We start from the raw sequence: 27803 nt of genomic DNA, 5'->3' as shown, positions 1-27803 counted from the left end.
CATAAACAATTGTCGACAAGTCAAGCTTCATAAAACGTTTCTATCTTTGTCAATTTATAGATCCATTATTTTACATTAGACTCTAAGTCTTCCAGAGGATTTTATCAAGTTCTAAAGTTGAATTATATTTATGGATACTATCTCGGATTGCTTTGGCTTGTAGCCTATTTCAGAATTAGGGCCCATCAATGCTTATTTGTGTATTGTAGGTTCATTGTTTGTTCAACAATATCTCGTCGGCACACCATGCGGTTTTGCATGAGTTTACCCAACCTACATAGTTCAGCTGCAAGTTCGATCGAAGTCTCTATATCTCATGTAGAGGCGTTTGTATCAATCACGGCAGGAAGTTCTAGAATTACTTATGGCGTTCCTTTTCTTTGACCTGATTACGAAGATTTTGTGATCTTGTTGAGTTGCACTGTCTTTCACTCAATCTTTTATAGAAAACATTTTTCTTCAAAAAATTAACGCACATTGTGGAAAAACACTTTACCTTGGCGTATTGACATAGGGATAGCCAATCACTTGGGCTAACCCACAAGTAGTACTTCTCTGACTTGGGACATAAACTTGTAAACGCTTTTACTTATGTCTTATATTCCCAAATGTTAGGAAAAGACTGAACGATATTTGTATGCCACTCCATATCTTATATGATGTCATTTCAACATATTTGATAGCGCTCTTATTAGTGTTAAGCCGCAGTCTCTAAAGCATCATACTAAAAAAATGACAAATTGATCATCTTTGATCTCACCATGGCATACTTAGTTTGATTACATCTACTCAAAACATTCTACTCTGAGTAATGTTCTAGTAAGTGCAAGCTATAAGACTCTTTTTCACAGCTCATCATACATTCGCTAAACTTATAACTCACATAGTCCTTTATGTAATCCAGTTGTTGAAACATAATTTTCCTATTGCAATAATTTCTACCTTATTCTTAAAAACTTTTGTAACATTTCAAAGGACCCAAATTTAACATCTCGATAAATATAAATATCTACTTGAGTCATATTTATTGTATGACATGGTTGAAAAGGCCGGAGATCGCTAGACGGGAGCTTGGATGACGGAGTGGAGTGGAGGGAGTGGTGGAGTGGATAGGGTTTGGTCCCAAGCCGGGATGAGGACGAATATATATGGGGTCGGGTGGGCCACCGTGGACCGGGTCCGACATGGCAGACGCGCCCGGACCTTCCCATATCCGTCCAATATTTCGGTTGGATGTGAGGGGTGCCGGTCAGCCCAGGCGTTTGAGGCCGGTTTAAGATGTCGTATGAGTCGGATTTTTTGACCGGTCACTGACCGAGCCATCCGCACAAGCGTATGGGGCGTGTTTGGGCTGCACGGCTATAGAAAATTAAATTACATCTTGAGTTTTCTTCAGTAATATTGACTTAGTTTTGCGTACAAGTCGACCTTTATTTTGACACCCCTAGGGTGTTAGCACCTTCCTCCACATCTCGTGTGATGGATTTTGTGTCAATCCTAATAGGGGTACCAGAGCTGGTCATGGGATTTTAAGTGTCTTGAATTGCATCTAAAAATATATGTACTATTTTTTTTAATATAACCTTTAATCACTTATATGCCTCTTGATTTGTCGTCAATCTTTATGACAACGGCGGAAATGTAGTGATCTACTCATGGGGGGAGGTGTGTTTTTGCCCCGGGGTTCACTTACATCCGGATGAACAGTAACCCGAAAAATAATAGTAAATGTTTTTAAAAAAGTTGAATTTTTTTGTAGATGTTCGTGTTACTATCTTAAGCATGCTTGATAATTTTCATGCGAAACGGACCAGTGGTATTTCGTCGAAGAAAAAAAGTTGGATGTGACATTTTGGGATAACAATTGATGTTTAATTTGTTTTTTACACAGGATAAAATGCTTAACCTTTTTGCCTAAAAAATTTCATGTAGCATATGGATGTGACAAAGAACACATAATATTTTTATTGGGATTTTTTTGACATATCAAAATTCATTTTTCATGGGCAGGAGCGTGTGCTCTCACGAGCCGAATTGCATTTCCCTTTACTGATGCTTTAATAGTCATATTAGTGCCGAAGAAGGCCGAAGAAGAAGCATGGCGGCATGTCGCGCCCTTCAAAATGCCCGTGAGGGTGCCGTTGGCTTAGTTGTGATTTATGAAGTTCTTGATTTTGCGTCAAACAACTTGATATATATAGTACAATTGACATGTGCATAGGTTTGCATTGTATTTTTTTCGAAGCAGAGTATTGCATTGTATATTGAGTTGGTAGCAAGTATATGGCCACAAAATGATAAAAATGAGCATATTCAAGTACAGGCAGGCAGAAATAATAAAAAAACATGATTCATATAGGTTTTTTTTTCTTTTTTAGAATCAATTACAATAATGGCGAAGGAGATAGAACAAAGTGGTTGGGGAAGGAAAATCCTATTTGACGCTTACTACATCAAAATGTTGGTCTTTCGCACACGCCACCCCTTGAAGCGAGCGAATTGGGTTAGCCCACTCAGGCATCCGGTTTTGGGAACATTCTAGACTTTCCTAGCCATTTTTTCCGGTTTTGGAAACTTTCTAGAAGATTTCGTGAACCGGTTTCACTTTTTTTCTTTATCTTTTTTCTTTATTCTTTTTTCTGTTTCAAAAATGTTCCAGAATTTGAAAAATGTTCTGAAATTTGAAAAATGTTCCAGAATTTGAAACAATGTTCTAGAATGTGAAAAATGTTCCGAAATTTGAAAAAAAAATCCGGAATTTTGAAAAAATGTTCTAGAATTTGAAAAAATGTTTTATCAAAATGTTTCAGATTTTTTTTAAAATGTTTCGAAATTTGAAACAATGTTCCAGAATTTGGAAAATACTCCGGAATTTGAAAAAATGTTCCAGAATTTTAAAAACATAGAAAAACAATTATTAGATATTTTTGAAACAAAAAAATAAGCTGGCCGACCCAGTTGGGGGCGAGCCAAAGATGGGTTGGCCCAGTCGGGGGCGGCATCCCTGTGCGGCGCACGACTCATTGCTGCAATGCGCGGCGAATAGGAGGTCCCGTTGGGGAAGCCCATTTAAAGAAATCTATGAGCCTTTTCCTTCGTGGACCTATTTTTCTTCTCAAGCCGAGTACTTAGCAGCAAAATTGAGCGAGCCAGAGTTAAATCTTAGTTGTATTAAATTTTGACAATGTACAATAGTATAGTGACCACTTGTGCACATACCAAAAGAGAAAAACAGAAAGGATAAAAGAAAACACATATGGTCTTTCCATTAGCTACATGACTAAGAAGTTAACGACTCTCCATACATTCAGTTTCTTACTTATACAACATTGAATGTGACGCTTGCATGATACACTTCTACACTAGAGAATCAAATGTGAAGCAATAGTGAAAACCCAAAATTAAAGGCAGCACAACTCTATCACAGGAACTCACAGCATATCCAACATTTGACGTGCAAATAGTGTGAAGCAATAATGAAGCAATATTGTGCAAATTTGTAGTGCTTTTGGAAACTAGATCCCGCATGGATATGTTTTGACAAAAAAATTTGTGTGCATTTTACTTTTCATTTGGTGCAATTGTTTAGCCATTGATGTGCAACTAGTTGACGGTGCTTGTGCAAGTTTCCCTTTAATCATGGATGTGCAGTTTTTACTTATGGCACCATCCAAATACTACTCCCTAATAGTAAATGTATAATTTCGTCTACTGCCCTTGCTAACTATCATGGCCAATTGCATGGTAGTCGCCGCTCGTGTGAATGGCCTCCACACAACCGCACGTGAAGGACTACCCTATAAGGGTGTGCCAACACGCAGTCCGTGTGTGAGAAATTATGTCTGTCATGCTGTGCAACTCTCGCAACATTACGTGTGCGATCATGCGAATGGTTGTGTGCAACTTTGTGGTCACACATGTGCAACTATGCCTACGGAATGTGCAGCTCCATGATCATGTGTGAGCACCACCCACAAAAATTCATGTGTGACTACGCGGATGAGATTGTGGAACTCGGTGGCCATGCATGTGCGACTATACCGTCGAGAGTGTGGAACTCCACGTTCGTGCATGAGCATTTGTCGCAGCAGTACATGTGGGATTATTTAGACAGGAATGTGCAACTCTGCAGCCACGCGTATGCGACTATGCACACGAGAGTGTGCAACTCCGTGGCCACGCATGTGCGACTATGCCGACGAGAGTGTGCAACTCCGCGGCCATGCATGTGCGACTAGGCCGATGAGAGTGTGCAACTCCACGGCCGTGCGTGAGCATCCCCGCAGCCGTGCATGTGCGAATATGCGGGCAAGAGTGTGCAACCCCATGGCCACGCATGTGGGACTATGTCGGTGAGAGTATGCAACTCCATCGTCGTACATGAGCATCTTTGGCACCCATGCATGTGCGACTATGCCGTGAGAGTATGCAACTCCGTGGCCACACATGTTCAACTATGCCGACAGGAGTGCGCAACTCCGCGGTCGTGCATGTGCGACTATGCAGATAAAAGTGTGCAACTCCATGGCCATGCATGTGCGACTCTACCGATGAGAGTGTGCAACTCCGCGGTCATGCATGTGCGACTATGCCTATGAGAGTGCAACTCTGTAACCGTGTGTGAGAACGACCCGCACACCCGCTACGAGGATCTATCAAACACTGCTTTGCTCGTGCGTTGTTGAGACAGAGGGTGTCGTTCGTCAGGAGTTGGCTGTCGTCAGTGTGCCTTTTCTGGTCGCACCGTGGAGGATAGTAGTTGCTGCTGCCTGCTGATGCCACAGCTTCGTGGGGATGCATGTAGAGAGCAGTGTCGTTCGTTGCCGGCGAGCACCTTCACCCCACACGGCTAGTCCTTCACCTTGTCTATTTGCTGCTCTACATCACCCGCAGGCCGTAATTCAATAACCCGCACCGACATGGGTCCGTTGAGCCAACCCCATGCGGGATTGAACTGCCAGGGACCCGATCCAATCATGGAGCAAGGAGTCCAAGTGAACAGATACATCGTGGTAGCCACCGACAGACACCGCCACGCTCTAGGGCGCTCGAGAGGTGGGCTGACAGCGGCCGACACGCGAGGTGTGGCGGCGATGGTAGTCGCGAGAGGCTGGGAAGAAAGGGTGTGAATAATGTTGGATAACCACAAATGCGAGTTGTTCGACATCACAGTTGAGGATCGAGAGCACCACAAGAGAGCACCTGGACCACCCACGCAACGGTTCAGGGGCGGGATCCTGCGGTCATGAGACGGTCGCTCGGAAAGATGAAAAAGTGTGCGTGCACTAAAAAGAATTTACGGTACTTCTTAGAGGTAACGCACGATCTCTTCAAAAAAGTTTGATTATATGGCGATCTTGCACTCATTGATTAAGCGGCAATGAAACAGCGTAGGACATGTCATTGTAAGAACATCTCCAATAGACGGTCCATATGTAAAAATATCTAACTTTTGGATCTCCGTGAGCAAAAAAATGGTCCATATGTAAAAAAAAAATAGATCACCACCTCTCGGAGATGTAAAAACGAAAACTTCGTGATGCAAATTTACATCACGAGATACAACTGCGTAAAACCGCGACTGCCCGCAATCGCCTGTTCATTCGCCTTCCGCCCCGCGACCACCCACCCGTGACCCGCCCGTCCGCCCCCTGCCTTCCACCGGGGTCCCCCTACCTTCCACCGACGACCCCGCCGCCTTCTCCGACGCCATTGCAGCCGGTGGGCTGAACCACACCGTCGTCGCCGGTGCCGCCACGGCTACTCGCCCTCCGATGTCGCGTTCATGCCCCCCCCGATCGTCGGCCTGGATTCGCGCCGGTGGTTCCTACGAAGGTGGTGAAGGCACCGTGCAAAGGCCGAAAGTGTTGCTCGGTCGGCGAAAACCTCAAAGGCAGCCACGGCAACTCGGGTGACGACTCGCAACCACGGCCAACGGCATCCTCCAACAGCCAAGGAGTCGTTCCTCCACCTCTCCCATCAGCCATGGAGGAAGATGTGGCCACACCGACAGCCACCACCTCCAACATGTTTGATGATATGTCGCAAAGTTAAAAAAATATTTTGTGCTCTCATTTGTTGTTTCAAATTGAATGTGATGTTTAATGTTTGTATGTTCAATTGTAGAATTGATGATGAAGCATTTTTGCACGCGACAAATGTGAGAAATGATGATTATGTGTCGCACGAGTATGTGTTACAAGAATATCCAACCCAATATGGTGATGACAATCTCGACATGGCCGAGGAGGGCTTTGTGGCGAAGGGAAGAAGTGGAAATTATTTCAATTCACATGATGTGTTGATATGCACCGCATGGAAGATAGTCTCTTAAGATGCATCCGTTGGAAGCGATGAAACGGTAAACACCTATTGGCAACACATCAAGGATTACTTCGATGAGCGCAACACAAGTGGTCACTTCCGTTCGAGCTCTTTGCCAACGTTTGTCCACCATCAAGCCGAATGACAAAAGGGGGTCGGTTGCTTGTCAAATGTTGCTCGCATGAACCCAAGTGGTTGCGGTGATAGTGACTTAATAAATATTTCCTCCTAGTGCGTGTTTTTCCAAATATTAGATTGTTCCACATTTTGATGATGACGTGTTGGTTGTTTTATTGTAGAAAATGATTGCCCAAGGATTTTTTCAAGAGAGGAACATGAAAACGAGAAGAAGAAGAAGAAAGGATGTAACACCCTGTGTTTAGCTTTCCTGGCTAATTAACTTATTTCAAAATTTAGGACCAATCAAAAAAAATTGTGAATGCTTGTGATGCTTGGAGTGATTATTGTTTGCCTGTTTGCTTGAATGCATGTGATTGCTCCCCATTAATTCTTGCCATCCTCCTAATCACCTCCTCATTCCATGATCTCGTGCCTAATGATCATGCCATGTGATTAGGATAAATATCTATTTTCACCATATATTATTCTCACCAAAAGGCATTTCTTGAATTAAACTTTAAAACCCCTGAGGTGAGACTTGTACTATAATACCTCAAATTAGGGAATTTATTTTGTACCAATTATATCATTTAGAACATATTATCAAAATGTTTTCCAAAAACCACAATATTGGTATTTTAAAAGTTATTTTATTATTTTATTTAAAAGTCCTTCTATGAGGCCAGAAATGGTCTCTTATGAAGGAAAGTTATTTTTATTGCTTCCAAAATATTTAAGAAAATTTAGGGAAACTCAGTGGATATATTTTCAACACATGGTCATGTTCAAAATATTGGGCAAAACCCTCCAAAACCCTTCGTGCCTATTTCAAGCTTTTGAAATATTTCTATTCGAAATATTCTCAATAAATTCCAGTAAAATTCTAGCATGTCGTCTATGATATTATTGATGATCTTGCCAAGTTTCATCTCAATCCAAGTTGATTTGACTCCCCTAACTATCCTAAAACCCTATCTGTCCAGATTCAAATTTGAGCAACTCTACATTGTGGAGTGTGTGCAATTATGCTCAAATTTGGTGGACATGTTCTAATACTCTAATAAGGCATCCACACCAAGTGGTACATCAAGGAGAATAGAGGAACTTGTCCTAAGACCCTCAAAACCCTCTCTGTTGATTTTTGACATTGGTAAACTTTACATTATAAAGTTTCTCCAACTGACTTCAAACTTTTTGGGCATGCCTTAATGCTCAAATAATGCCCCTACACCAAATATTGGATTTGTGGGGATTGATTTGAATAGGGTTGTAAGCAGAAACCCATTTCTGCCCATATCTAGGGTTTTTCAAGTCTACATTGGAAAACTTCTCCAGCAAATCCGTAATTTGGTGTGCAAGCCTATTTTCATCTATTATTTGACCCTGTTAAGTTTCATAGCCATTGGAATCCATCTGGTAGCCTAACCACAGATCAAACACCTTGTGTGCACTCACTAAATTGGCTTCTTTGACCCCTTCCACTTTTACCCTTGAGCTTAACTTTCTACCACAGCTTCACATAGTTACATTTAACCTCCAGTAACATTGCCATGGCCACTGGTCAATTATTGGAGAAGGACCCTTTGTAGCTATCTCTCATTTTACCCTTGAAAGCACTATTTTACCTCTCTTCCCATGCTTCTGCTTAACCCAAGACTCCCAATTCTTTCCAGAGCCTCTCTAGTGTGTCAATGCTTCATTTCAAACAAAGATATGGCATGCTCATGTGGAGAAAATGAGCAGCACATCTACAACTTCATTTCTGGCTGAATTATAGCCTTGTACAGCAAGTGCTAGCTACACTTCTTTGCTTGAGCTGAATTTTTGCAGATGTGTAGTCCTTCCATACCACATGCTCCAGGACATGGTTTCACCTCCCATCCCTTCCTGTGAAAACCACTTTTGCCAGCCCCAAGTTTGCTGCTGCAAACTTAACCAGAGTCCAAACCTCATCAAACCACCTCCACTAGCTACCAAACTCTAGAGTCACTCTCCTACGTGTGTGCCTTGAGTGCTGGACATGTTTGAGTGGTCTTGGAAGCCCCGTGGACACAAGTTGCCATGGTGACCACACTGTCAACATGCAATATTGGTGCTCTGCACCCCTTCCTCCTTTTGCAGCTCGGGTCCCTCCTTGGCAGCATGTCCCAGCGCGCCAGGATGCCTCCCTTGACCAGTCCAACCTCTCCCCGACGCCAGCTTGCCTCCAAAACCCCTCTGGCACGCGTGTCCTTGCCATGCCAGGAAGCTCCAGAGAGCTCCCGAGCTCCCTCTCCCTCTCTTCCCTCTTACCTTCTCTTCCCCGAGCCTCTCTCGCTCCCATTTAGCTTCTCCTCTCTCCCAGCTACCTCCGAAGCTCCTCCTCTTCTCCCCAAGCTCTCCCTTACCTCCTGTCGTGCCTTAGCCGAATCTCTCCCTCCTGGAGCAGCAGCAACCCGAGCAGCATTGGGCTCCCCCTTCCCCTTTAGACTTCCCCTGCACCCCTGATACGTCTCAAACGTATCTATAATTTTTAATGGTTTCACGCTGTTATTTTGTCAACTTTGGATGTTTTCTTTACCTTTTATATCTTTTTTGGGAATAACTTATTAACTTAGTGCCAAGCGCCAGTTCCAGTTTTTTCTGTGTTTTTGACTCTTTTCAGATCTGATTTTGGAACGGAGTCCAAACGGAATAAAATCTCCAAAATGATTTTTTCCAGAACGGAAGAAGATCAGGAGGCTTGAGGGCCAAGCAAGTGGGACCACAGGGAGCCCACAAGCCCTGTTGCCGCGGCCAGGGGGAGGCCGCGACAACCAAGCTTGTGGCCTCCCTGGCGCTCCCCTGCCCTAGGTCTTTGGCCTATATATTCCCTAAAAATCTAGAAAAAATCAGGGCATCCACGAAAGCACTTTTCCGCTGCCGCAAGCTTCCGTTTCCGTGAGATCTCATCTAGAGACCCTTCCCGGTGCCCTGCCGGAGGGGACTTTGGAGTTGGAGGGCTTCTTCATCAACATCATCGCCCTCCAATGACTCGTGAGTACTTCACTTCAGACCTACGGGTCCGTAGTTAGTAGCTAGATGGCTTCTTCTCTCTCTTGGATCTTCAATACAAAGTTCTCCATGATCTTCATGGAGATCTATGTGATGTAATCCTCTTTGGCGGTGTGTTTGTCGAGATCCGATGAATTGCGGATTTGTGATCAGATTATCTATGATATATATTTGAGTCTTTGCTGATTTCTTATATGCATGATTTGGTATCCTTGTAAATCTCTCCGAGTCTTGGGTTTTGTTTGGCCAACTAGATCTATGATTCTTGCAATGGGAGAAGTGCTTGGTTTTGGGTTCTTACCGTGTGGTGACCTTTCCCAGTGACAGTAGGGGCAGCAAGGCACACATCGTGTAGTTGCCATCAAGGGTAACAAGGTGGGCTTTGTCGTAGATATGAGATTGTCCATCTACATCATGTCATCTTGCTTAAGGCGTTACTCTATTCTTTTGGACTTAATACACTAGATGCATGCTGGATAGCGGTCGACGTGTGGAGTAATATAGTAGATGCAGAAAGTATCGGTCTACTTGTTTTGGACGTGATGCCTATAGATATAATCATTGCCATATATGACGTCACGACTTTGCGCGGTTCTATCAATTGCTCAACAATAATTCGTTCACCCACCGTCTACTTGATTTCATGAGAGAAGCCACTAGTAAACACTAAGGCCCCCGGGTCTATTCACACCCATCGTTTACACCTCCGCTTTTACTTTGCTTTGTTACTTTGTTGCTTTCAGTTCTCACTTGACAAACAATCTATCAGGGATTGACAACCCCTTCATAGCGTTGGGAGCAAGCTTTTTGTGTTTGTGCAGGCACTTGTGATACTCCTTCACTAGATCGATACCTTGGTTCTCAAAACTAAGGGAAATACTTACCACCGATGTGCTACATCACCCTTTCCGCTTTGAGGGAACACCAACGCATGGCTCCAAGGCCACGGGGAAATCCTTTGCATATTTGCCTAGGAAGTCCCTAAAGGCGTAGCCGTAGCAGAAGGATTATTGGTGCCGTTGCTGAGGAGAATCAAGACAGTCAGCACTTGTTTCTGGCGCCGTTGGAAGGTCTTCTGTTGCATCAGCAGAAGTATTTCTGGCGCCGTTGCCGGGGAAGGAGAGATCAAGATCTATCCAAGTAGGTCTCACAAACTCATCTCCTGCATTTACTTTTTTGCCAGTTGCCTCTCATTTTCCTCTCCCCCACTTCACATTTGCCGTTTCCATTTGCCTTTCTCCTTTGCCATTTTCTTTTACCTTTTTGCCTTTTTGCCTTTCTCCCTTGCCGTTTTTCTTTTGCCCGTTTCACTCTCCCTCTTCCTGCTCGTTTGTGTGTGAGATAGTCCATCAATGGCTAGACATACCACTCCAAATGATACCCCTGAGAATGAAGTTCTCAATTTTAGGCAGAATGAGGAAGAAAATTTAAAGGACGCTTGGTATAGGATTTGCAATGCTCAAAGTAGATCTACTCGCAAGCAATCCACTACCGTTCTTCTTTGCAATTTCTATGTTGGAATTTCTCCTTGGAATAGGTATATCCTTGATACCATTGTAGGCGGGAATTTTTTGGGGAGCCATACTGTTGACTCCTATGGAGCTATCATGAATTTGGTAGGCTCACCCCCGCTCATGGTTAATGGAACTACCTTAACCTTGGAACACGTGATGCAAAGGCTTGACGCTATTGAAAACAAAATTGCCACATTTGAACTTATTGAGGGTTTGGATAGAAAGATCCACAATCAAATTACTCAGTACGGATCCAAAGTGGGAATTTTTTTGAAAAATTTAAGAGAGAAGGAACTTATAGTTAATGATTCCTCTTGAATTGGCAAACTAGAAGATGTCATAACCAACTTGGGTTCCGCTTTTGCCGCTGTGCAAAATACTCCAAATCTCACTCTCAAAAAGACTGTCAAGTCTGTTTTTGTTCCTAATGCTAGTGGTGAGTCATCCAATAAAGATGAAGATCTTAAGATGATAAATGATCACACTACTTATGGTTTGAGCACGAAAGATGACTATACATGATTCCATCACCTTATGCCTAGCTAAGGGCGTTAAACAATAGCGCTTGTTCGGAGGCAACCCAACGAATCTATCCTTTTTCTTTCTGTTTTGTGTTTTCCACACTTTCATAATTCTGTTATGATTGTGTTTTTTGTGTTTCTTTTTGCGTTTGTGCCAAGCAAAACCGTTATGATTAGTCTTGGGGATGATCGTTTGGTCATGCTGGAAAAGACAGAAACTTTCTGCTCACGAAAAGAATTTTCATTGTTTTTATGTAAGAGCTTTTGAGTTGATTCTTTTTGCTGCGGATTGCTAGTCAAATTCTTGAGACTGTCATAATGTTTCAGAATTTTTGAAGTACCAGAAGTATACGAAGTATAAAGATTGCTACAGACTGGTCTGCTGTTAACATATTCTGTTTTTGTTGTGTTGGTTGCTTATTTTGATGAAACTATGGATAGTATCGGGGGGTATTAGCCATGGAAGATTGAAAATACAGTAACCCAACATCATCATAAGTAGAATTCAAGTTTGCGATAGTACCTAAGGAAGTGGTGGTTTGCTTTCTTATACTAATGTTATCACGAGTTTCTGTTTAAGTTTCGTGTTGTGAAGTTTTCAAGTTTTGGGTGAAGTTCTTATGGACAAAAAGATAAAGAGTGGAAAGAGCTCAAGCTTGGGGATGCCCAAGGCACCCCAAGAGATTCAAGGATGCTATAAAATCCTAAGCTTGGGGATGCCCCGGGAAGGCATCCCCTCTTTCGTCTTCAATCCATCGGTAACGTTACTTGGGGCTATATTTTTATTCACCACATGTTATGTGTTTTTCTTGTAGCGTCTTGTATCGTAGGAGTCTTTTATTTTTGTTGTGTCACAATCATCCTTTCTGCACACCTAGAGAGAGAGACATGCACTCACTGTGATTTTGTCGAGCTTCACTTATATCCTTTGGTAGACAATTCAGCTCACATGTGCTTCACTTATATCTTTTGAGCTAGTTGATTTTGCTCTATGTGCTTCACTTATATCTTTTAGAGCACGGCGGTGTGTGGCATGGTAGTTGGTCTATGCTATGAAAGTAGTCTCAAAAGGGGTAGTTATCCAAAGGGATACGAAAACTTCCACCTTCATGTGCATTGAACAATTAGAGAAGTTTGATTCATCTCAACTAGTTTTGAGTTGTGGTTATGGTAATATTGAAGTTATATTAGTAAGGTGTTGTGAATCTAGAAATATTTGTGTTGAAGTTAGTGATTCCCGTAGCATGCACGTATGGTGAACCGCTATGTGATGAAGTCTGAGCATGATTATGTTGGAAATATGCCCTAGAGGCAATAATAAAATGGTTATTATCATATTTCCTTGTTCATGATAATCGTCTATTGTTCATGCTATAATTGTACTAACATGAAACAGTAGTACTCAGTCGCCGACCACCGCAGCAGATAGAGAGAAGATGAGTTATGTCCCCTACGCTTCAGCCATAGGCTCTCTAATGTATGCCATGCTGTGTACCAGACCTGATATAAACCTTGCCATAAGTTTGGTAGGGAGGTACCAAAGTGATCCTGGTATGGAACACTGGACAGCGGTCAAGAATATCCTTAAGTACCTGAAAAGGACTAAGGAAATGTTTCTCGTTTATGGAGGTGACGAAGAGCTCATCATAAAGGGTTACGTCGATGCTAGCTTCGACACAGATCCGGATGACTCTAAGTCACAGACCGGATACATATATGTTTTGAATGGTGGGGCAGTGAGCTGGTGCAGCAGCAAGCAAGAAGTCGTGACAGCATCTACATGTGAAGCGGAGTACATAGCTGCTTCAGAAGCAGCTCATGAAGGAATTTGGATGAAGGAGCTCATCACCGACCTTGGAGTGGTTCCAAGCGCGTCGGGTCCAATGACACTCTTCTTTGATAACACTGGGGCCATTGCCATAGCCAATGAGCCCAGGTTTCACCAGAAGACGAAGCACATCAAACGCCGCTACAACTCCATCCACGACCATGTCCAGAGAGGAGTGATAGAGATTTGTAAAGTACATACGGATCTGAATGTTGCAGACCCGTTGACTAAACCTCTTCCACGAGCAAAACATGATCAACACCATAATGCTATGGGTGTTCGATACATCACAATGTAACTAGATTATTGACTCTCGTGCAAGTGGGAGACTGTTGGAAATATGCCCTAGAGGCAATAATAAAATGGTTATTATCATATTTCCTTGTTCATGATAATCGTCTATTGTTCATGCTATAATTGTATTAACAGGAAACAGTAATACATGTGTGAATAAATAGATCACAATGTGTCCCTAGCAAGCCTCTAGTTGGCTAGCTCGTTAGTCAATAGATGATCATGGTTTCCTGGTCATGGGCATTAGATGTCATTGATAACGGGATCACATCATTGGGAGAATGATGTGATGGACAAGACCCAATCCTAAGTGTAGCACTAGATCGTATTGTTCGTATGCTAAAGCTTTTCTAATGTCAAGTGTCTTTTCCTTCGACCGTGAGATTGTGCAACTCCCGGATACCGTAGGAGTGCTTTGGGTGTATCAAACGTCACAACGCAACTGGGTGACTATAAAGGTGGACTACGGGTACCTCTGAAAGTGTCTGTTGGGTTGTTACGAATCGAGATCAGGATTTGTCACTCCGCGTGACGGAGAGGTATCTCTGGGCCCACTCGGTAGAACATCAACACGAGCTCAATGTGACTAAGGGGTTAGTCACACGATGACGTACTACGGAACAAGTAAAGAGACTTACCGGTAACGATATTGAACAAGGTATAGGTATACGGACGATCGAATCTCGGGCAAGTTCTATACCGACAGACAAAGGGAATTGTATACGGGATTGATTGAATCCTTGACATCGTGGTTCATCCGATGAGATCATCGTGGAGCAAGTGGGAGACACCATGGGTATCCATACCCCGCTGATGGTTATTGGCCGGAGATGTGTCTCGGTCATGTCTGCCTGTCTCCCGAACCCGTAGGGTCTACACACTTAAGGATCGATGATGCTACGGTTATAGAGAATTGTTATACGAGGTTATCGAAAATTGTTCGGAGTCACGAGGAGCTCCGAAATGGTCTGGAGGTAAAGATTGATATATAGGACGGATGGTTTCGGATACCGGAAGTGTTTCGGGCGTCACCGGTAACGTACCGGGACCACCGGATGTGGCCCTGGGGGTCTACCGAAAGGGGGCCACGACCCCGGGAGGCTAGATGGGCCAAGTGCGGGAGGGAACCAGCCCCTAGGTGGGCTGGTGCGCCCCCCACACTCAGCCCATGGCGCAAGAAGAGGGGACAGGGGGGAAACCCTAGCGCAAGTGGGCCTAAGGCCCACCAGAAGGGTGCGCCACCCCTCCTCCCCCTCGTGGCCGCCGCACCTCCCCCCATCTAGGGCTGCCGCCCCTCCCAGGAGAGGGAAACCCTCAAGGGGGCGCAGCCCCTCCCTCCCCCTATATATGGTGGCACTTTGGGCTGTTGGAGACACCAATCTTCCTCTCCCTCAGCGCAGCCCTGCTCTTCTTTCTCCTCCTCTCTGCTGGTGCTTGGCGAAGCCCTGCCGAGAGACCTCGTCTCTCCATCGACACCACGTCGTCGTGCTGCCGGAGATCTTCCCCAACCTCTCCCTCCTCCTTGCTCGATCAAGGTGCGGGAGACGTCACCGGGCTGCACGTGTGTTGAACGCGGAGGTGTCGTAGTTCGGCACTAGATCGGAATCACACCGCGATCTGAATAGCCGCGAGTACGAATCCATCAACCGCATTCTAGCAACGCTTTCTATTAGCGATCTTAAAAGGTATGAAGATGCACTCACCCCTCTCTCGTTGCTGGTCTCTCCATAGGATGATCTGAATATGCGTAGGAAAGTTTTTGAATTTATGCTACGTTACCCAAGAGTGGCATCCGAGCCAGGTTTTCTATGCGTAGATCCTATGCACGAGTAGAACAAAAAAGGTTGTGGGCGATGATTTGTCAATTGCTTGCCGCTACTAGTCTTATTCTTTTCCGGCGGTATTGTGGGATGAGGTGGCCCGGACCGACTTTACACGTACGCTTACGTGAGACTGGTTCCACCGACAGACATGCACACCGTGCATAAAGGTGGCTAGCGGGTGTCTGTCTCTCCTACTCTAGTCGGATTGGATTTGATAAAAAGGGTCCTTATGAAGGGTAAATAGCTTTGGCATATCATCGTTGTGGCTGTCACGTAGGTAAGAAGGCGTTCTTGCTAGAAACTCAAATCAGCCACGTAAAACTTGCAACAACAATTAGAGGACGTCTAACTTGTTTTTGCAGGGTTTGACATGTGATGTGATATGGCCAAAGTTGTGATGTTGCATGTATGATGTATGAGATGATCATGTTATTGTAATAGGTTTCACGACTTGCATGTCGATGAGTATGACAACTGACAGGAGCCATAAGAGTTGTCTTAATTTATTGTATGAGATGCAACGCCATGTGCTTACTACTTTTACTTCATTGCTAACGGTTATCTTTAGTAGTAGCGATAGTAGTAGTTGGCGTGATGACTTCACGGAGACACGTTGATGGAGATCATGATGATGGAGATCATGGTGTCACGCCGGTCACGATGATGATCATGCGATGCCTGAAGATGGAGATCAAAAGAGCAAAGATGATAATGGCCATATCATGTCACTATATGATTGCATTGTGATGTTTATCATGTTTTTCATCTTATTGCTTAGAACGATGGTAGCATAATCAGATGATCCCTCTTAAATTTTCGAGAACGTATTCCCCTAAGTGTGCACCGTTGTGAAGGATCGTTGTCTCGAAGCACCACGTGATGATCGGGTGTGATAGATTCTAACGTTCGCATACAACGGTGTAAGCCAGATTTACACACGCGAAACACCTAGGTTGACTCGACGAGCTTAGCATGTACAGACATGTCCTCGAATACAAGAGACCAAAAGGTCGAACATGAGTCGTATGGTTGAATACGATCAACATGAAGTTGCTCACCATGGTGACTAGTCCGTCTCACGTGATGATCGGACACGGGTTAGTCAACATGGATCATGTATCACTTAGATGACTAGAGGGATGTCGATTTAAGTGGGAGTTCATACTTAATTCGATTAAATGAACTTAATTGTCATGAACTTAGTCTAAAAGTTGTCTTCATAAATATTGTAGATGGCCAACGTCAACCTCAATTTCAACGCATTCCTAGAGAAAAACAAGCTGAAAGATGATGGTAGCAACTATGGGGACTGGGTTCGCAACTTGAAGCTCATGCTTGAAGCAGCTAAAAAGGCTTATGTCCTTGATGCGCCACTAGGTGACCCTCCCGCTCCCGCAGCAGCCCAGGACATTCTAAACGTCTGGCAAACGCGGAGTGATGAATACTCTCTGGTTAGGTGTGGCATGCTATATAGTTTAGAAACGGGGCTCCAAAGGCGTTTTGAGCAACACGGTGCATATGAGATGTTCCAAGAGCTTAAGCTAGTTTTTTAAGCTCATGCCCGTGTCGAGAGATATGAAGTTTCCGACAAGTTCTTTAGCTGTAAGATGGAGGAGAACAGTTCTGTCAGTGAGCACATACTCAAAATGTCTGGGTTACACGGTCGTCTGACTTCACTTGGAGTCGAACTTCCGGATGATGCTATAATTGACAGAATCCTCCAGTCTCTCCCACCAAGCTACAAAGGTTTTGTGCTGAACTACAACATGCAAGGGATGGAGAAAACCATTCCCGAGTTGTACTCGATGCTCAAGTCTACAGAAGTAGAAATCAAGAAAGAGCATCAAGTGTTGATGGTCAACAAGATCACTAGTTTCAAGAAGGGCAAGGGTAATAAGAACTTCAAGAAAGACGGCAAAGCCGTTGCCGCGCCCGGTAAGTCAGATGCCGGGAAGAAGAAAAAGAATGGACCCAAGCCTGAGACTGAGTGCTTCTATTGCAAGGGAAATGGTCACTGGAAGCGGAACTGCCCCAAATACTTAGCGGACAAGAAGGCCGGCAACGTTAAAGGTATATGTGATATACATATTATTGATGTGTACCTTACCAGCGCTCGTAGTAGCTCCTGGGTATTTGATACCGGTGTTGTTGCTCACATTTGCAAATCAAAGCAGGAACTGCAGAATAAGCAGAGAGTGGCCAAGGACGAGGTGACGATGCGCTCCGGGAATGGCTCCAAGGTCGATGTGATCGCCGTCGGCACGCTACCTCTACATCTACCGTCGGGACTAGTTTTAAACCTTAATAATTGTTATTTAGTACCAGCTTTGAGCATGAATATTGTATCAGGGTCTTGCTTAATGCGAGATGGCTACTCATTTAAGTCAAAGAATAATGGTTGTTCTATTTAAATGAGTGATATGTTTTATGGTCATGCTCCGCTGGTGAATGGTTTATTCTTGATGAATCTCGATCGTGATGTTACGCATATTCACAGTGTGAGTACCAAAAGATGTAAAGTTGATAATGATAGTCCCACATACTTGTGGCACTGCCGCCTTGGTCATATCAGCGTTAAGCGCATGAAGAAGCTCCATACTGATGGACTATTAGAGTCTCTTGACTTTGAATCATTTGACACATGCGAACCGTGCCTCATGGGCAAGATGAATAAGACTCCATTCTCACGAATAATGGAGAGAGCAACCGACTTATTGGAAATAATGCATACTGATGTGTGTGGTCCAATGAACGTTGAAGCTCGCGGTGGCTATCGTTATGTTCTCACTCTCACCGATGATTTGAGTAGGTATGGGTATATCTACTTGATGAAGCACAAATCTGAGACATTTGAAAAGTTCAAGGAATTTCAGAGTGAGTTCGAGAATCAACGTGACAGAAAAACTAAGTGTCTACGATCTGATCATGGAGGATAATATTTGAGTCACGAGTTTGGCACACACCTAAGGAAGTGTGGAATCGTTTCACAACTGACGCCGCCTGGCACACCGCAACGCAACGGAGTGTCTAAACGTCGTAATCGCACTTTATTAGATATGGTACGATCTATGATCTCTCTTACCGACTTACCACTGTCATTTTGGGGATAGGCATTAGAAACTGCAGCATTCACTTTAAATAGGGCACCGCCTAAATCCGTTGAGACGACACCGTATGAACTATGGTTTGGCAAGAAACCTAAGTTGTCGTTTCTTAAAGTTTGGGGCTGTGATGCTTATGTGAAGAAACTTAAACCAGAAAAGCTCGAACCCAAAGCGGAGAAATGCGTATTCATAGGATACTCTAAGGAAACTATTGGGTATACCTTCTATCTTAGATCCGAAGGTAAAACCTTTGTTGCCAAGAACGGATGCTTTCTAGAGAAAGAGTTTCTCTCGAAAGAAGTAAGTGGGAGGAAGGTAGAACTTGATGAGGTAATTACACCCCCTCTCGAACAGGATAGTAGCGCTGCACGGGAAATTGTTCCTGCGGCGCCTGCACCAACTGAAGAGGAAGTTAATGATAATGATCATGAAGCTTCGGATCAAGTTACTACTGAACCGCGAAGGTCCACAAGGGCACGCTCCGCACCAGAGTGGTACGGCAACCCTGTGATGGAAATTATGTTATTAGACAATGGTGAACCTTCGAACTATGAAGAAGCGATGGCGGCCCCAGATTCCAACAAATGGCTTGAAGCCATGAAATCCGAGATAGGATCCATATATGAGAACAAAGTATGGACTTTGGTGGACTTGCCCGATGACCGGCGAGCCATAGAAAATAAATGGATCTTCAAGAAGAAGACTGATGCAAACGGTTATGTAACCGTTTATAAAGCTCGACTTGTCGCAAAGGGTTTTCGACAAATTCAAGGAATTGACTACGAAGAGACTTTCTCTCCCGTAGTGAAGCTGAAATCAGTCTGAATCATGTTAGCGATTGCCGCCTTTTATGATTATGAAATTTGGCAAATGGACGTCAAAACAGCATTCCTTAACGGGAACCTTAAGGAAGAGTTGTATATGATGCAACCAGAAGGTTTTGTCGATCCTAAGGGTGCTAACAAAGTGCGCAAGCTCCAGCGCTCCATCTATGGGCTGGTGCAAGCATCTCGGAGTTGGAACATTCGCTTTAATGAGGTGATTAAAGCGTTTGGGTTCTTATAGGTTTATGGAGAAGCCTGTCTGTACAAGAAAGTGAGTGGGAGCTCTGTAGCTTTCCTCATATTGTATGTGGATGACATATTATTGATGGGGAATAATATAGAGATGTTGGAGAGCATAAAGGCCTATTTGAACAAGAGTTTTTCAATGAAAGACCTTGGAGAAGCTGCATACATATTACGCATCAAGATCTATAGAGATAGATCGAGATGCCTCATAGGTCTTTCGCAAAGTACATACCTTGACAAGATATTAAAGAAGTTCAATATGGAAAACTCAAAGAAAGGGTTCTTGCCAGTTTTGCAAGGTATGAGATTGAGTAAGACTCAGTCGCCGACCACGACAGCAGATAGAGAGAAGATGAGTTATGTCCCCTACGATTCAGCCGTAGGCTCTCTAATGTATGCCATGCTGTGTACCAGACCTTATATAAACCTTGCCATAAGTTTGGTAGGGAGGTACCAAAGTGATCCTTGTATAGAACACTCGACAGCGGTCAAGAATATCGTTAAGTACCTAAAAAGGACTAAGGAAATGTTTCTCGTTTATGGAGGTGACGAAGAGCTCGTCGTAAAGGGTTACGTCGACGCTAGCTTCGACACAGATCCGGATGACTCTAAGTCACCGACCGGATACGTATATGTTTTGAATGGTGGGGCAGTGAGCTGGTGCAGCAGCAAGCAAGAAGTCATGGCAGCATCTACATGTGAAGCGGAGTACATAGCTGCTTCAGAAGAAGATCATGAAGGAATTTGGATGAAGGAGCTCATCACCGACCTTGGAGTGGTTCCAAGCGCGTCGGGTCCAATGACACTCTTCTGTGATAACACTGGGGCCATTGCCATAGCCAAGGAGCTCAGGTTTCACCGGAAGATGAAGCACATCAAACGCCGCTACAACTCCATCCAGGACAATGTCCAGAGTGGAGTGATATGGATTTGTAAAGTACATACGGATTTGAATGTTGCAGACCCGTTGACTAAACCTCTTCCACGAGCAAAACATGATCAACACCATAATGCTATGGGTGTTCGATACATCACAATGTAACTAGATTATTGACTCAAGTGCAAGTGGGAGACTGTTGTAAATATGCCCTAGAGGCAATAATAAAATGGTTATTATCATATTTCCTTGTTCATGATAATCGTCTATTGTTCATGCTATAATTGTATTAACAGAAAATAGTAATACATGTGTGAATAAATAGATCACAATGTGTCCCTAGCAAGCCTATAGTTGGCTAGCTCGTTAGTCAGTAGATGATCATGGTTTCCTGGTCATGGGCATTAGATGTCATTGATAACGGGATCACATCATTGGGAGAATGATGTGATGAACAAGACCCACTCCTAAGCGTAGCACTAGATCGTATTGTTCGTATGCTAAAGCTTTACTAATGTCAAGTGTCTTTTCCTTCGACCGTGAGATTGTGCAACTCCCGGATACCGTAGGAGTGCTTTGGGTGTATCAAAGGTCACAACGTAACTGGGTGACTATAAAGGTGCACTACGGGTACCTCTAAAATTGTCTGTTGGGTTGGTACGAATCGAGATCGGGATTTGTCACTCCGCGTGACGGAGAGGTATCTCTGGGCCCACTCGCTAGAACATCATCATGAGCTCAATGTGACTAAGGGGTTAGTCACACGATGACGTACTACGGAACGAGTAAAGAGACTTACCGGTAACGAGATTGAACAAGGTATAGGTATACCGACGATCGAATCTCGGGCAAGTTCTATACCGACAGACAAAGAGAATTGTATACGGGATTGATTGAATCCTTGACACCGTGGTTCATCCAATGAGATCATCGTGGAGCAAGTGGTAGACACCATGGGTATCCAGACCCCGCTGATGGTCATTGGCCGGAGAGGTGTCTCGGTCATGTCTGCCTGTCTCCCGAACCCGTAGGGTCTACACACTTAAGGTTCGATGACACTAGGGTTATAGGGAATTGTTATACGAGGTTATCGAAAGTTTTTCGAAGTCCTGGATGAGATCCTGGACGTCACGAGGAGCTCCGGAATGGTCCGGAGGAAAAGATTGATATATAGGACGGATGGTTTCGGACACCGGAAGTGTTTCGGGCGTCACCGGTAACGTCCCGGGACCACCGGGACCATCGAAGGTGGCCCCGGGGGTCCACCGAAAGGGGGCCATGACCCCGGGAGGCTAGATGGGCCAAGTGCAGGAGGGAACCAACCCCTAGGTGGGATGGTGCGCCCCCACACTCAGCCCATGGTGCAAGAAGAGGGGAGAGGGGGGAAACCCTACCGCACGTGGTCCTAAGGCCCACCAGAAGGGTGTGCCACCCCTCCTCCCCCTCCTGGCCGCCGCACCTCCCCCCATCTAGGGCTGCCGCCCCTCCCAGGAGAGGGAAACCCTCAAGGGGGCGCAGCCCCTCCCTCCCCCTATATATAGTGGGAACTTTGGGCTGTTGGAGACACCAATCTTCCTCTCCCTCGGCGCAGCCCTGCTCTTCTTTCTACTCCTCTCTGCCGGTGCTTGGCGAAGCCCTGCCGGGAGACCTCGTCTCTCCATCGACACCACACCGTTGTGCTGCCGGAGATCTTCCCCAACCTCTCCCTCCTCCTTGCTGGATCAAGGTGCGGGAGACGTCACCGGGCTGCACATGTGTTGAACGCGGAGGTGCCGTAGTTCGGCACTAGATCGGAATCACACCGCGATCTGAATCGCCGCGAGTACGACTCCATCAACCGCGTTCTAGCAACGCTTCCACTTAGCGATCTTCAAAGGTATGAAGATGACTCACCCTCTCTCGTTGCTGGTCTCTCCATAGGAAGATCTGAATATGCGTAGGAAATTTTTTGAATTTATGCTACGTTACCCAACAGATTAGTCTATTGATTGTCATCCTTTGTGTGGCGGTCGGGATCGCGGGATGGTTTATACCTACCAACCCTTCCCCTAGGAGTATGTGTTAAATGCTTTGTTTCGATTACTAATAAAACTTTCGCAATAAGTATATGAGTTCTTCATGACTAATGTTGAGTCCATGGTTTAGATGCACTTTCACCTTCCACCATCACTATCTTCTTTAGTGTCGTGCAACTTTCGCCGGTACACAAAACCCACCGTTAGCCTCCCTCAAAACAGCCACCATACCTACCTACTATGGCTTTTTCAAAGTCATTCCGAGATATATTGCAATGCAACTACCACCATGACATGTGCCACCACGTCTACATTGCCATTGCATGATCATAATTAGCTAGCATGATGTTTCCGTTTATGTCTATTACATGCTAGATCGTTGTCACGGTACACTACCGAAGGCATTCCATATAGAGTCATCATTGTTCTAAGTTTTGAGTTGTAAGTGTGATGATCATCATTGATGGAGCATTGTCCCATGTGAGGAAATAAAAGAGGCCAAATATGCCCACCAAAAAAAAAGAAAAAAAAGAGGCCAAAGAGCCCATCCAAAAAATTGAGAGAAAAAGAGAGAAGGGACAATGCTACCACCTTTCCACACTTGTGCATATTAAGCACTATGATCTTCATGATTGAGAGTCTCTCGTTTTGTCACCACCATATAGGTAGTGGGAAATTTTCATTACATAACTTGGCTTGTATATTCCAATGATAGGCTTCCTCAAAATTGCCTTAGGTCTTCGTGAGCAAGCAAGTAGGATGCACACCCACTAGTTTTCTTTAAGAGCTTTCAAATACTCTTAGGTCTACTGCATCATTTGTATGGCAATCCCTACTCATTCACATTGATATCTATTGATGAGCATCTCCACAGCTCATTGATATGCCTAGTTAATGTGATTATCTTCTCCTTTTTTGTCTTGCAACCTCCACCACACTCCACACCACTTATAGTGCTAAAACCATGGCTCACACTCATGTATTGTGTGAGAGTTGAAAAAGTTTGAGAAAGTAAAGGTGTGAAAACAATTACTTGGCCAATACCGGGGTTGTGCATGATTTAAATTCGTTGTGCAATGATGATAGAGAATAGCCACACTATATGATTTTGTAGGGATAACTTTCTTTTGGCCTTGTTATTTTGAAAGTTCATGAATACTTTGCTGGTTTGCTTGAAGTATTATTGTTTCCACGTCAATAGAAAACTATTGTATTGAATCTAATGGATCTGCACATTCACGTCACATAAGAGGAGTTACAAAGGACATCTATGCTAGGTAGCTTGAAAGCATAAAAAATTCATTCTTTATCACTTCCCTACTCGAGGACGAGAAGGAGTTAAGCTTGGGGATGCTTGATACGTCTCAAACGTATCTATAATTTTTGATGGTTTCACGCTGTTATCTTGTCAACTTTGGATGTTTTGCTTAACTTTTATATCTTTTTTGGACTAACTTATTAACTCGGTGCCAAGCGCCAGTTCCTGTTTTTTGTGTGTTTTTGACTCTTTTCAGATCTGATTTTGGAACGGAGTCCAAACGGCATAAAATCCCCAAAATGATTTTTTCCAGAACGGAAGAAGATCAGGAGGCTTGAGGGCCAAGCAAGTGGGCCCACAGGGAGCCCACAAGCCCTGTTTCCGCGGCCAGGGGGAGGCCGCGACAACCAAGCTTGTGGCCTCCCTGGCGCTCCCCCGCCCTATGTTTTTGGCCTATATATTCCCTAAAAATCCAGAAAAAATCAGGGCGTCCACGAAAACACTTTTCCGCCGCCGCAAGCTTCCGTTTCTGCGAGATCTCATCTGGAGACCCTTCCCGGTGCCCTTTCGGAGAGGACTTTCGAGTTGGAGGGCTTCTTCATCAACATCATCGCCCCTCCAATGACTCGTGAGTAGTTCACTTCAGACCTACGGGTCCGTAGTTAGTAGCTAGATGGCTTCTTCTCTCTATTGGATCTTCAATACAAAGTTCTCCATGATCTTCATGGAGATCTATCCGATGTACTCCTCTTTGGTGGTGTGTTTGTTGAGATCCGATGAATTGTGAATTTGTGATCAGATTATCTATGATATATATTTGAGTCTTTGCTGATTTCTTATATGCATGATTTGATATCCTTGTAAGTCTCTCTGAGTCTTGGGTTTTGTTTGGCCAACTAGATCTATTATTCTTGCAATGGGAGAAGTGCTTGGTTTTGGGTTCTTACCGTGTGGTGACCTGTCCCAGTGACATTAGGGGCAGCAAGGCACACATCGTGTAGTTGCCATCAAGGGTAACAAGGTGGGCTTTGTCGTAGATATGAGATTGTCCATCTACATCATGTCATCTTGCTTAAGGCGTTACTCTATTCTTTTGGACTTAATACACTAGTTGCATGCTGGATAGCGGTCGACGTGTGGAGTAATAGTAGTAGATGCAGAAAGTATCGGTCTACTTGTTTTGGACGTGATGCCTATAGATATAATCATTGCCATAGATGACATCACGACTTTGCGCGGTTCTATCAATTGCTCGACAGTAATTCGTTCACCCACCATCTACTTGCTTTCGTGAGAGAAGCCACTAGTAAACACTACGACCCCTGGGTCTATTCACACCCATCGTTTACACCTCCACTTTTACTTTGCTATGTTACTTTGTTGCTTTCTGTTCTCACTTGGCAAACAATCTATAAGGGATTGACAACCCCTTCATAGCGTTGGGAGCAAGCTTTTTGTGTTTGTGCACGCACTTGTGATACTCCTTCACTGGATCGATACCTTGGTTCTCAAAACTAAGGGAAATACTTACCACCGTTGTGCTACATCACCCTTTCCGCTTCGAGGGAACACCAACGCAAGGCTCCAAGGCCACGGGGAAATCCTTTGCATATTTGCCTAGGAAGTCCCTAAAGGTGTAGCTGTAGCAGAAGGATTCCTAGTGTCGTTGCTGAGGAGAATCAAGACAGTCAGCACGTGTTTCTGGCGCCGTTGGAAGGTCTTTTGTTGCATCACCAACCCCCCTCGTCTCGCCATTGATCTCCCATCCTCCCTTCCATCGCCGGAGCACCTCGCCCTTGGCCTCCCATCGGGCGACCGCCGCGGCCTTGGTCCTCGCTCTTCCGGCGCACCCCCTGGTAGGAGCGGGCACTCAGGTGAGTTCGGGCCATTGCCCTCAGCTCCCTGCTGGCCGGAGCATCCCCGGCTACAGCCTGGGCTGCCGTATCAGCGCTGGCTGCCGGCCCTGTCTTGCCTCCCCACTCTCCCAGCTCGAGCGGGAGGTTTGAGACGGAGGTGACAGTCGGGGCCCCCGTGTCAGCAGCTCACCGGTGCACCCCCCCCTCGACTTTAAGTGGCGTGGCCCCGACCGTTGGCGTCTCCCATGCGCGAAGGCGCGTTAGCAGGAGTACGCCTTCGGCGTCAACAGGGCCTCCCAGGCGGTCTGCACAACCGGGCCGGCCCACCTCCTTCTCCAGCGCCTGAGCGCAGGATAACCCTTCGCTCAGTGTTTTATCAATTTCTTTTTCTTGCAGAAAACTTCAAAATTCCATATTAAATTCATTCTTGCTCCAAATCTGATGATTCAAATTTCTGCAGGTCTCTAAAATAAAGGCCTATCCAAATATTGACTTGCACATTTTTCCAAACAACTTTCATAATGTATTTATATTTAAATACAGATTTGGGATGCTTCTAGCTCCCCTTTCTAAAATCCCATAGGCTTCAGATCAACTCCAATTGGAGTGATTCAAATTTTTATAGCCTTCTTATATCATGTACTAATTTTAGAGCCTTGGTCAACATTTTTATCATGCTTCATTCTGTTTCTTATAATAAATAGCTTCCTATTGCTATTTACTCCATAGCAGAAAACCCCTAGAATATTCATACCAACACCAAATCCAGTGAAACCACTTCCTAAATATTTCTAAAAACATTCTCTGTTAAATGAGTGCCTCCACTCATTTATAACAGAATGATTTCTGTTGGCTTCTTCAATGGTCACCTATTCCTCCTTTCATCCATTCAAAATTCCCTGATGACCCAAATATCCTATATCAAGCTTCAGGTATTTTTCTTATGACCAGAGTGGTCCAAGAAAAATATAACTTCTATTTTCGTGGCACTTTTATTCTGCTTGCTATGTGGCTTACTATGTTTGTTTTCGACGATAGTTGACGGTAGACGAAGTATTCAGAGATGGAGCGGAAGACCTCGAAGACCCCGAGGACTTATGTGAGCAAGGCAAGCAGCCCTTTGACCATGACTGAGCATATGTTACTTTATATGTTAAATAGCAAGTATTCCCGTTGCATATGATCATAAGTGCCGGTAATCATTTGATATGATTTTACGGAAGGCTCCCCCGGAGCACATGCATTGAGCTTGACCCTACCCCTTGAGGGTCATGCTAATACCATGTTGACAAGTAAAGATAGCAGTAGTATTATCATGAGCATGATGTTGTCATAAAGCAAGAGTTTATGAAAACCCCGTCGGGTGCCACTAATGCCCGAGGGTGATGATGAGATAGGTGGTCACTTTTGGTGAAGTGATGCACCCGGTATTTGTGTGAGTATGGTTTCGGAAAGAGGATTAGATTTATGATGCGTCGACCGTCCCAACCTTACCAGTACGACCACGTTACCCCTTATGGGACGGGGCTATGTTAATTACTCTGGTTGGTGCTAGCAAAGAGCCACATTACTAGTGGCGGGAGTGATATGTGGTCACTCTCGTGATGGGGTCGTGCCGGGTAGGACGACTCTGCCATTTTTATGAGTTCCAGTCACATCGTTGGTCCCCGCATGGTTGGTATTGTCCAGAGTTGGTGCTCGTAAGACGTACAACATGTGGGCTGGGTACCAATCGAGTCGACCTCTTTGTCTAGTATCGTCAGGGGAAAGGCATTGATCAGGTACTTACCTCGGGTATGTGATATACCGCGAGCCGTGGATGACACGGAAGTTTCCAAGATCTCGTGGGTCCAGCGTACTACCTCTGCAGAGTGTAAACTATTCAAATAGCCGTGTCCACGGTCAAGGACAGTTGGGAATCCTGTTTAAACTACGTCCTGATATTTCCACATAAACCAAGTGAGAGTGAGTATGTGTGTGTGTATGGTGATGAGAAAGGTGTTGTTGTGATGGCAATGATATGACCAAGTTCGGTGACTTGGCATATAGGGTGAACCCGAATGGTTCAACCCTCGGCATATATATTGATATATGTAACCTGTTCTTCAAGAGTAATTCTTTAACATGATGCATAATCATGATCATTCCACCTAGATGAGTTACACT

Source organism: Hordeum vulgare, chromosome 7H (assembly GCF_904849725.1).
Source record: "Hordeum vulgare subsp. vulgare chromosome 7H, MorexV3_pseudomolecules_assembly, whole genome shotgun sequence".
Taxonomy (NCBI): domain Eukaryota; kingdom Viridiplantae; phylum Streptophyta; class Magnoliopsida; order Poales; family Poaceae; genus Hordeum; species Hordeum vulgare.
The sequence above is the reverse complement of the archived record's forward strand: the minus strand, read 5'-3'. Positions refer to the sequence as shown.